Source organism: Podarcis cretensis (assembly GCF_951804945.1).
Source record: "Podarcis cretensis genome assembly, chromosome: 10".
Taxonomy (NCBI): Eukaryota; Metazoa; Chordata; class Lepidosauria; order Squamata; family Lacertidae; genus Podarcis; species Podarcis cretensis.
Window position 1 is genome coordinate 36,282,971 of NC_137179.1, and position 9,700 is coordinate 36,292,670.

A 9,700-nucleotide genomic window follows, 5' to 3' on the forward strand; every position below is an offset into this window, starting at 1 on the left:
GACTCTTGAGAGTCCCGTGGACTGCAAGAAGCTCAAACATATCCATTCTTAAGGAAATCAGCCCTGAGTGCTCACTGGAAGGACAGATCCTGAAGCTGAGGCTCCAATACTTTGGCCACCTCATGAGAAGAGAAGACTCCCTGGAAAAGACCCTGATGTTGGGAAAGATGGCGGGCACAAGGAGAAGGGGACGACAAAGGACAAGATGGTTGGACAGTGTTCTCGAAGCTACAAACATGAGTCTGACCAAACTGCGGGAGGCAGTGGAAGACAGGAGTACCTGGCGTGCTCTGGTCCATGGGGTCACGAAGAGTTGGACACGACTAAATGACTAAACAACAACAACAACATAACCAGCCTTTCCATTGGGACCACAATGTTCATGGCAGCTTCCAACAAATCAAAAAAGAATTACAAAATAAATAAGAAAAACAGCTTGAGAACAGGTCAAATGCCTTGTTCCCTACCACCACCTTGGAATCAATGAAGGGGAATTTTTTACAACAGCTCTGGTCCTGGCATGTTTGTTGCCAACTCTATGGAATTGAGGTGCTACAATTCAGGGTGCTACAATCCAACAATATTATACCAAATAACCTATATACCACATGTTGCTCTGCTCCAAATTTAGAGAACCCTTTTCCTGGGCCAGGAGCAAATGCCACACCAAGCCAATAGCTTACTACAAGGAATGAAGCAGGATGAGATGTGTGGATCTGGTACTTAATGTGCTGCTTGTTGGTGCTGGGGAGTTATTTTGTGTTTCTGGGAGGTGGAGAGGAAGCCATCTAACAAGAAGCAGGCAGACAGCGAAATAAAGATGAAGCAATTAAATTCCACAAGCAACAAATGTTTCCATGGCATGAATGAAAGATGTACTGAAATGTATGACATTCATTCCCTTGCATGAAGACTCGGTGTTTCCCAAAAAATCATTTTTCTTGAAAGAGCAAGACAATCATGACACTCAAGGGGAAAAAAAGTGCAACAGCTGAACACGAGGTGCTTATAAATGACAGCAAAACGTGTTCAAACTATTAATCATGTCTGTGGCATGTCCCCCCCCCCCCCGGCTCCCGCTCTTCTAATGTTCCCTTTATTTTGCTTTTAAAATGAGTTTGCTTGTTCTTTTTTCAAAACCTTTGATGTGCAGTTCTAGACTCAGTCCTGGTCCTTCGTGGATGTTTTGCAAATTTTTGTCACTTTTGTTTCTAGGGACAGATGTCTGTCCATCACACTGTCATTTTTGTACCCCTTTCTAAAGTTACTCTACCTTCTAGACCCCCGCAGTTCAGCACCAACTATAGGTGGGTGGTTCATGCAAATCTCCTTGAGAGTTTGCATAGAAGTGGTCGTGGGAACTTGCATACTGCCTTTGAGTGGGCTAGCCACTGCTAGTCCACCCCACTTTCATGCTTCCTTGTCTGGCAGTTCAGTGGACATCAGAAGGAGCTTCACAGAGAGAGAGATGCTTGAGTAAAACCACCACACACAAGGAGGGACCCAAACTAGGCAGCAGGACATCAGGGATGTGTGGAAGTGAGTGCAAGTCCTCAAAGTGCTCTATGAACATGCTTTCAACACATGGAGGGATTTGCATAGGTGCTGAATTTTAGGGGCCCAGAAAGTTGAGTAACTCTAGAAAGGGGTTCAAAAGGTTTGGGAAATAGTACTACTACTACTACTATTACACTTATTAGTCACTTTTCTCACAGAAGTGACCCAAGCCAACTTACAAAAACAATACTAAAACCAGTTATAACAAACAGAACCAATGAAAGTCTAAAAACACATCTAAACAGACAAGACTGGTCTTACAGATCCTGCTTTGCAAAAAGAGGCCACAAATACCTCAAACCTTTCAAATTAAGTGCCAAAAGTTTGGGTAAAAAGAAATGTTTTTGCCTACAAATAGATAAAAAAAGAGATAAGGATTGTGACAAGTATACTGTACCTCCCTGGAAAGAGAAATCCACAAGCAGCGAGCCACCACTGGAAAGGAGCATTTTCATGTTGACACTGTTTGGATCTCCCACAGAAGGGACACGCAGAGAAGGGCCTCAGTTGATGATCACAGAGTCCTTAGCTGCATGTGGGGGTGGGGGAGAATGGGGAACAGTGTGGAAATGGGGAACAGCATGGAAACAAATTGGTAGCCAGTGCAATTGTGCCTGAATAGGTGCTATATGTCGGGACCATTCTTCCCCTGTCAACAATTTGGCCACCCGATTCTGCACCAGCTATAGATCCTGAATCATCTTCAAAGGGAGCCGCACAAAGAACACATTGCAGTAATCCAACCTAGAGGTTACCAGAGTGTAGTTAGGATGTCTCTGTCCAAATAATAATAATAATAATAATAATAATAATAATAATAATAATAATAAAATAAATTTTATTTATATCCTGCCCTCCCCAGCCGAAGCCGGGCTCAGGGCGGCTAACAACAATAAAACAGTACAAAAGTACAGCACAAACAACACTCTAAAATCATTCATTATAAAATTAATTAATAGTGGAACAGCTGGGCCACCAGTCGAAGCTGATGGAAGGCACTATGCACCACCGAGGCTACTTGAGTCCCAGTAAGGGATTCAGAAGTACCCCAGGCTACCTGCTCCTTCAGAGGGAATGTAACCCCACCCAGAGCAGGCTACACCCCATCCATCCAATGGGATGACTTTCACAGATAGTGTGTATCTGTCTCTTGAAACAATAATAAAAAAGATTTGCAAATCTACAACTGGGGGCAGAACTACAGAAAAAACAAAGAAAGAAAGAAAGAAAGAAAGAAAGAAAGAAAGAAAGAAAGAAAGAAAGAAAGAGAGGGAGGGAGGAAGGAAGGAAGGAAGGAAGGAAGGAAGGAAGGAAGGAAGGAAGGAAGGGTAAATCTGGATCAAAACAGGCCCCAAACAAGGAGTTAATACTGTTCTCACTGGCAGAGCAGAGATCCACCAAATACTGGAAAACTTCTGTGGTTACATGGCTTGCTACTGTTTGGCAAATAACTCTTACAGAAAACTTTTAATGCATCAAAGCAGAGTTGCAAAAGGCATTATTAAAGAGGATCACTTCTTGAAACATGGCTTCTGTCTTGTACCCAGAGGAGAAAGCAGCACAGTGCCTTTGTCCAAAAAACCATTTTTCTACCTGGATAACTTTCTCTTTCCAAATTCCCAAGTATGTAGCTGATGAAATTACACTTTAATAGTTTGGTCATTGGTGCTATAGCAAACCATTTCTAATAAACTCCTTTCCCCCCACTGTGTCTTGAGCTGTTAGTAAAGAATTATCACCTTCCTTCTTCCCACACCATGGATAGGTCTCTTGGTGACCTCCAGACTATCGATAGTGATGACCTCTTTTGAACCCAGTTTGTTGCTAAGACTCTAGTCTTCTTTTTATTTAGTTGTTGATTCCTTCCGTTCTTTATCCTCCTCTTCTTTTCATTCTTCACTCCCATGGTCATTTCTCTTTGTGAAAAATATCATGCCAAACAATAGCACTACCTGTTCTCTGTTGCCTCTGCCTGACTGGAAAGCTTTTTTCAAGACAAATGATTAGAGGCAAACATTGTCTGGCAAGCAGAGCAGGGGAGCGAGAATGCAAAGTTCTACCATGAAGGAATTCAAATGCTATATGGTTACTAGCAAATAAATCAGTTATATTATTTTACTGGTTGCTAGTGCCTTTTGATGCCCAAATTAAAATGCTACTATGGCTATTTTTGAAGCCCTAAGCTGCTTGGGAACCAGGCCACTTAAAGGAGTACGTGAATGTATAAAAAGAAGAGAATAAAGTTAAAACAGAGATTTTTCTTTTCATTTGTTTTGTGATTGATATAACACACTAAACCAACATAAGTTTTATTGTCCTAAACTTATGGGATTTTGTTCCTAACATAAAGTTTTTTTGTCAATTCACTAAATGAGAAAGAAAAACTATCAATATAATAAACATTTATTAACCCATTGTCTACTTTCTTGGAGAGGTATTTAACTGAACTTGGATAAATTCTTTTTTAAAAAAAATATATTTATTTGATTTTACAAAAAGCGAAAGAATTTCAAAACCACAAAGCCAATCACAAACATACATCAGAATACAAAAAAACAAATTAAAAATAAAAACTCCAATTTTTAAATTCATGTTTACATAGCAATCTTCCTTGACTTCCACCCGCCTCCCTTTTCTGTGTTCCTCTTTGTCCAAACAGATACAGCAAGTCCTTACCCTCTTTCAAAACTCATTTCTAATTATTAAAATCACTTCTATTATGTCTCCGATCTTTCCTCCTTGTGTTTGAACACCTTTAATATATTGTTTACTTTTGACATAATATAACTTTAATCTTTCACCCTTTTTCTATTACATTTTTGCATACTTTTTAACACTGTATCACCAATGCCATATTATTTTTATATCCAACATCATTTTAACATTCATAAACCTTGCAGTATTTCTGCAAAAAAATCTTAAACTTCTTCCAGTCCTCTTCCACCACTTCTTCTCCCAGGTCTCGGATTCTGCCAGTCATTTCTGCCAATTCCATATAGTCCGTTACTTGCATCTGCCATTCTTCCAGAGTGGGCAAATCTTGTGTCTTCCAGTACTTTGCGATGAGTATTCTTGCTGCTGTTGTCACATACATAAAAAACGTTCTATCTTTCTTTAGCACCAATTGGCCGACTATGCCCAAGAGAAAGGCCTCTGGTTTCTTAGGGAAGGTATATTTAAATACCTTTTTTAGTTCATTATATATCATCTCCCAGAAAGCCTTAATCTTCGGGCTCGTCCACCAAAGGTGAAAGAATGTACCTTCAGTTTCTTTACATTTCCAACATTTGTTATCAGGCAGATGATAAATTTTAGCAAGCTTGACTGGGGTCATGTACCACCTATAGATCATTTTCATAATATTCTCTCTTAAGGCATTACATGCCGTAAATTTCATACCGGTGGTCCACAACTTTTCCCAGTCAGCAAACATAATATTATGACCTATGTCCTGTGCCCATTTAATCATAGCTGATTTAACTGTTTCATCCTGAGTATTCCATTTCAACAGCAAGTTATACATTCTTGAAAGAATCTTAGTTTTAGGTTCTAACAGTTCTGTTTCCAATTTCGATTTCTCCACCTGGAAGCCCAATTTTTTATCCAAATTGTAGGCCTCTCTTATTTGATAATAATGAAGCCAATCTCGCACTTTATCTTTTAATTTCTCGAATCTCTGCAATTTCAATGTATCTCCTTCTTGTTCTAGTATCTCCCAATATTTTGGCCACTTGGCCTCCATATTGAGTCTTTTCAGAGCCTTAGCTTCCAAAGGTGACAACCACCTTGGGGTTTTGCTTTCCAATAGGTTTTTGTATCTTGTCCAGACATTAAACACCACTTTCCTGACAATATGATTTTTGAATGCTCTATGAGCTTTAACCTTGTCGTACCATAGATATGCATGCCACCCAAAAGCATTATTAAAACCTTCCAAATCCAAAATGTCAGTGTTCTCAAGAAGTAGCCATTCTTTCAACCAGCAGAATGCTGCTGATTCATAATAAAGCTTAATGTCTGGCAGGGCAAACCCTCCTCTTTCCTTTACATCCGTTAGTATTTTAAATTTTATTCTGGGCTTTTTGCCCTGCCAGACAAATTTAGAAATATCTCTCTGCCACCTCTTGAAACAATCCATCTTGTCCACAATCTGCAAAGTTTGAAACAAAGAACTTGGATAAATTCTGATACATCTTTATACATAAACAGGAGCAAGGGGTGAATGCGAGATTGGGTATGGTTATTTATATACTTTATAGAACTTGAAAGGTGTAGTCAAATAACGATCAAAAAAATCAATAAAGAAGGATCTACATTTTCATTTTCATAGAATCTCATGCTTCTGGTTGTTTTCCTCACATGTAAAATGCCATTGTGAAAAACTCTTGCCAGATAATTAAACTTTAGGAAATTATCTTCTAAATAATATAGAACCTGTATATGAACATGACAAATAAGTCTGGAAGTTGACATTTTCATTGAATTAGCCTACTATATATTTTGGAAAGTTATTTGTCTCTTTGTTCACCATGCATTTAGAGCCCTCTTAAAATATTATAGGGGACGAGGGTGGCACTGTGGGTTAAACCACAGAGCCTAGGACTTGCCGATCAGAAGGTTGGCGGTTTGAATCCCCACGACGGGGTGAGCTCCTGTTGCTCGGTCCTTGCTCCTGCCAACCTAGCAGTTTGAAAGCAGGTCAATGTGCAAGTAGATAAATAGGTACCGCTCCAGCGGGAAGGTAAACGGCATTTCCATGAGCTGCTCTGGTTTGCCAGAAGTGGCTTAGTCATGCTGGCCACATGACCCGGAAGCTGTACGCCAGCTCCCTCAGCCAATAAAGGGAGATGAGCACCGCAACCCCACAGTCGGCCACGACTGGACCTAATGGTCAGGGGTCCCTTTACCCTTTACCTAAAATATTATAGCCAAATCCTGCGTGTTGGTCCTTGAGATAACAGAGCAGGTCTTTGTCTATATTTGGATACAATTGGATGCTATTTTGAATCAAGACAGTGGACTGAACCTTTCAAAACTGCAATGATTTTAACCTCTGATTCCAAAACCGCACTATTCCCCCCCTCCCCTGTTTTCCAAACAATGCCAGGAACTTTCCTTTAGCACAGTATAAACAAATCATTCTACACATATTATTGGTTGATTTTGAAACTGTCTCAAAGAAGCATATCTGGCTTAAACCACACTGGGACTGATTCATGTTAAATAAACCTATGTGCATCAAATTGAATTTGATGTTCTCTGATATGCCTGTAACTGTTATGTATTCAGTGGTCTGTGTCTGCCTGAGCTTGAGTCTGGACTAAGGAATCTGGGCTCCTGAGTTCTGATTTGATACATGATATCCAATCACAAAACATTTCAGGATTTGGGCCTCTGCCATTGGCCCTTAAACTCATGATTCACAGCTTGGAAGTTTAGACAGCCAATCATGTTGGGAGTGGGAGTGGCCCAGTCCTTCAGAAATGTATATAAGCAGTTGCTTTGTCCCTGTTGTTCAGTTCCATAATTCAGTAAAGGTTCTTGCTGTTATCACTTTGTCTTGCCTTGTGGGAACCCACCTACACCTTAGTAACACTGTTCACTCTACCAGTGTGGTGTGCTTGCTTCAGTTTTGCATCCACAGCCAAGCAGGGTGGCAGAGTTGTGAGAATACTGCACTTAAAAGCAGGGAGACCCAGGTTCACATCTTCACTCAGCAATGAAGTTCATGGGGTGATTGTGGACCAAGTATTCTCTGTCTCAGCCTGGCCAACCTCAGTCACAGGACAGTTGTGAAGATAAAAGAGAGAAAGAAAAGCCCTTGTAGGTCATCCTGAACTCCTTGGAAGAAAGAGTGGGATAAAAATGGAATATTTTTTAAAGAAATAATATTATGCATCAGCTTCCTTGAATTTCACATGACATTGTTTCAGCAGTTTTTAATGCAGTCATTATATCCTGGAAATAGATATATTTGTCAGGAATTATATATCATCATGAAAAATATTGCAACAAAACTATATCTGCAATTATAACAATATTTCATAATCCTGCAGCATGGAAAAACAAAGGTTCATAATTCAAAGTATGGTTTCATTTAAAATATTTACCACCACTCCCTATTAAATATGGATTAGCTAACATCCTTCTTCCCACCCTTTTACCACTTGTTAATTGTTTCAACATAATTGCATATATGTTTCTGCAGTAAAAGTTGTTATGCATAATTTGCTATGCATTAAAAAGTACTCCCAAAAAATTAAGTGTACAAAAAAGTTAACAATCAAATTACCTGGCCTATTGCACACTTCTAGCAAACATCTCTCTTCCTTCTTTTATTAAAGTCTACTATTAATACTAGGTGATTGTGACAGCTGTGCTTTCATAAACCAGGTTAAGAAGGAAATAGGGTTTTATTACTTTTCCAAAGACAAATAGATAAGTTTAAAGTAAGGGAAGTCTTATCTAATTTCTACCAGTTGTAAGAAAAGTACCTGAAGTACAAAAAGAAAAGTTATTTGGACAGAAGTAGCAAAAACAGTCTTCCCCAACACCCTCTCATTCTCTCTCTCTTCCTCTGTGTGTCTGTGTCTGATGTGCCACTATCTTGTGACATTTTGCTCAATCCCAACAAAGATATTCCCAAACTGTGGGTTTTTGATCTTTTTCTATAGAACAACATGACTCTTTTTGCTTTTTAATGCTATTTCTGGTAAGGGAGCAATTCAAACCCACCATTACTCAATTTGTACAAATTGTTTTATATGTCTATCAGAGCTAAGCATAGTTTTGGATAATGGCTGTATTTCAACAACAGTCAAACCTATACATGTCATTTTTATTTCATTACTCAGTTGCTCCATGTTTTCCTATGGAAATCAATGGACTTTCTGCATTTAGAGAAGGTGTACAATTCTGAATTCCACAAAGCTACACTGCACCTACTACTAGGAATACATTTTTATTACCTACAAGCAGCTCAAGTTACATATAGTGTATTCAAAATAATTATCATGCTGGCGGTTGTGGGCAGTATTTTCTCTTATCTTACAAAGATCTACTGATAAGAACTTTTATGCATTTCAGGAAGATGCTACTCTGGTGAGTAAGTGGGAATGTGTTGTACGTATTACCAAAAGGCATGCATTTAGGTTTACTCTCAGAGGAAAAGTACCTTGAAACTCGCTTATGTTTTCAGCCTGCGGCTCAAAATGTCTTAGCTAGCAAATGAGGTTTGCCTGACTGTTTAGCTCTAAACAAGTTCATTTGTTAAAACGGAATAACCTTGTTTGTCCTTCTCTATATGAAACAACTTCCTGCAACACAGTGCAGTTTTTCAAATCACTGAAGACATTATCTGTCCTCCTGTAGGGATTGCCAATGATCCATCTTTCCTCTTTCCAGACTATAGACAGACTGCATCATGCCAGTTTTTACACACTCTTACAAAGGTTGGGTGCCATCCCCACTCTCTGCTGAGCTGTGGCAATATATGGGGATGACTTCCAGGCACTTACCCAGGGTTTGTGGTCTTTCGAGAATCAAGACTTGGTGGAGGCTGTTGTAGCTTTAAGTGATATGATTTGTTCATATATTTACACCTGAAACTAGATGGAGGGGGTACAGATCTTACAGCATGGTCTTCTCAAGAACGGCTTGTTCCACAGAGCAATGCTGCACTGGAATCCAAGGCATCTCTCCCAGCCTGCCGGAAATGGTGCTCCTCTCTTGTTCCCAGCTAAAGACTCAAGGCTCCTGCCAAACAGTGGTGTAGGAAGGGTGGGTGTGGTGGGTGTCAACCGCACCGGGTGTCATCAATGAGGGAGTGTCAAAATGGCAAAAATATGAAGTTGGGTTTTTTAAAAAAAAAATGGGCTTGCAAAACTTTTTAGTTCAGTCAACAAGCGCAACAAAACGTGGCTGGCACTGGGTGCCACACTGCAGGGCCTGCAGCGTGCCCAAGCCAGACATCTCTCCTGGGAGTGACATGGTGGCTTGGTCGCCTGCAGGCTCCACACTGCCTGAAACAGCAGCGTGGGGCTTGCGTCTGCTCACCGCCTCTCCCTCAGCTGCCCTACAGCAGCAGCGGAGAGGCTTTGCACAGTGTGCCCTGCCCTAACTCTCCCCGCCCCCAGGTGCCGGG

General features: G+C 40.2%; 1 long non-coding RNA gene across 4 annotated transcripts in view; it reads right to left on the reverse strand.

Moving 5' to 3' along the window:
- The window catches only part of LOC307224809, a 76,154-nt gene that overhangs the window by 46,113 nt on the left and 20,341 nt on the right, over positions 1–9,700 (reverse strand). The window lies entirely within an intron of this gene.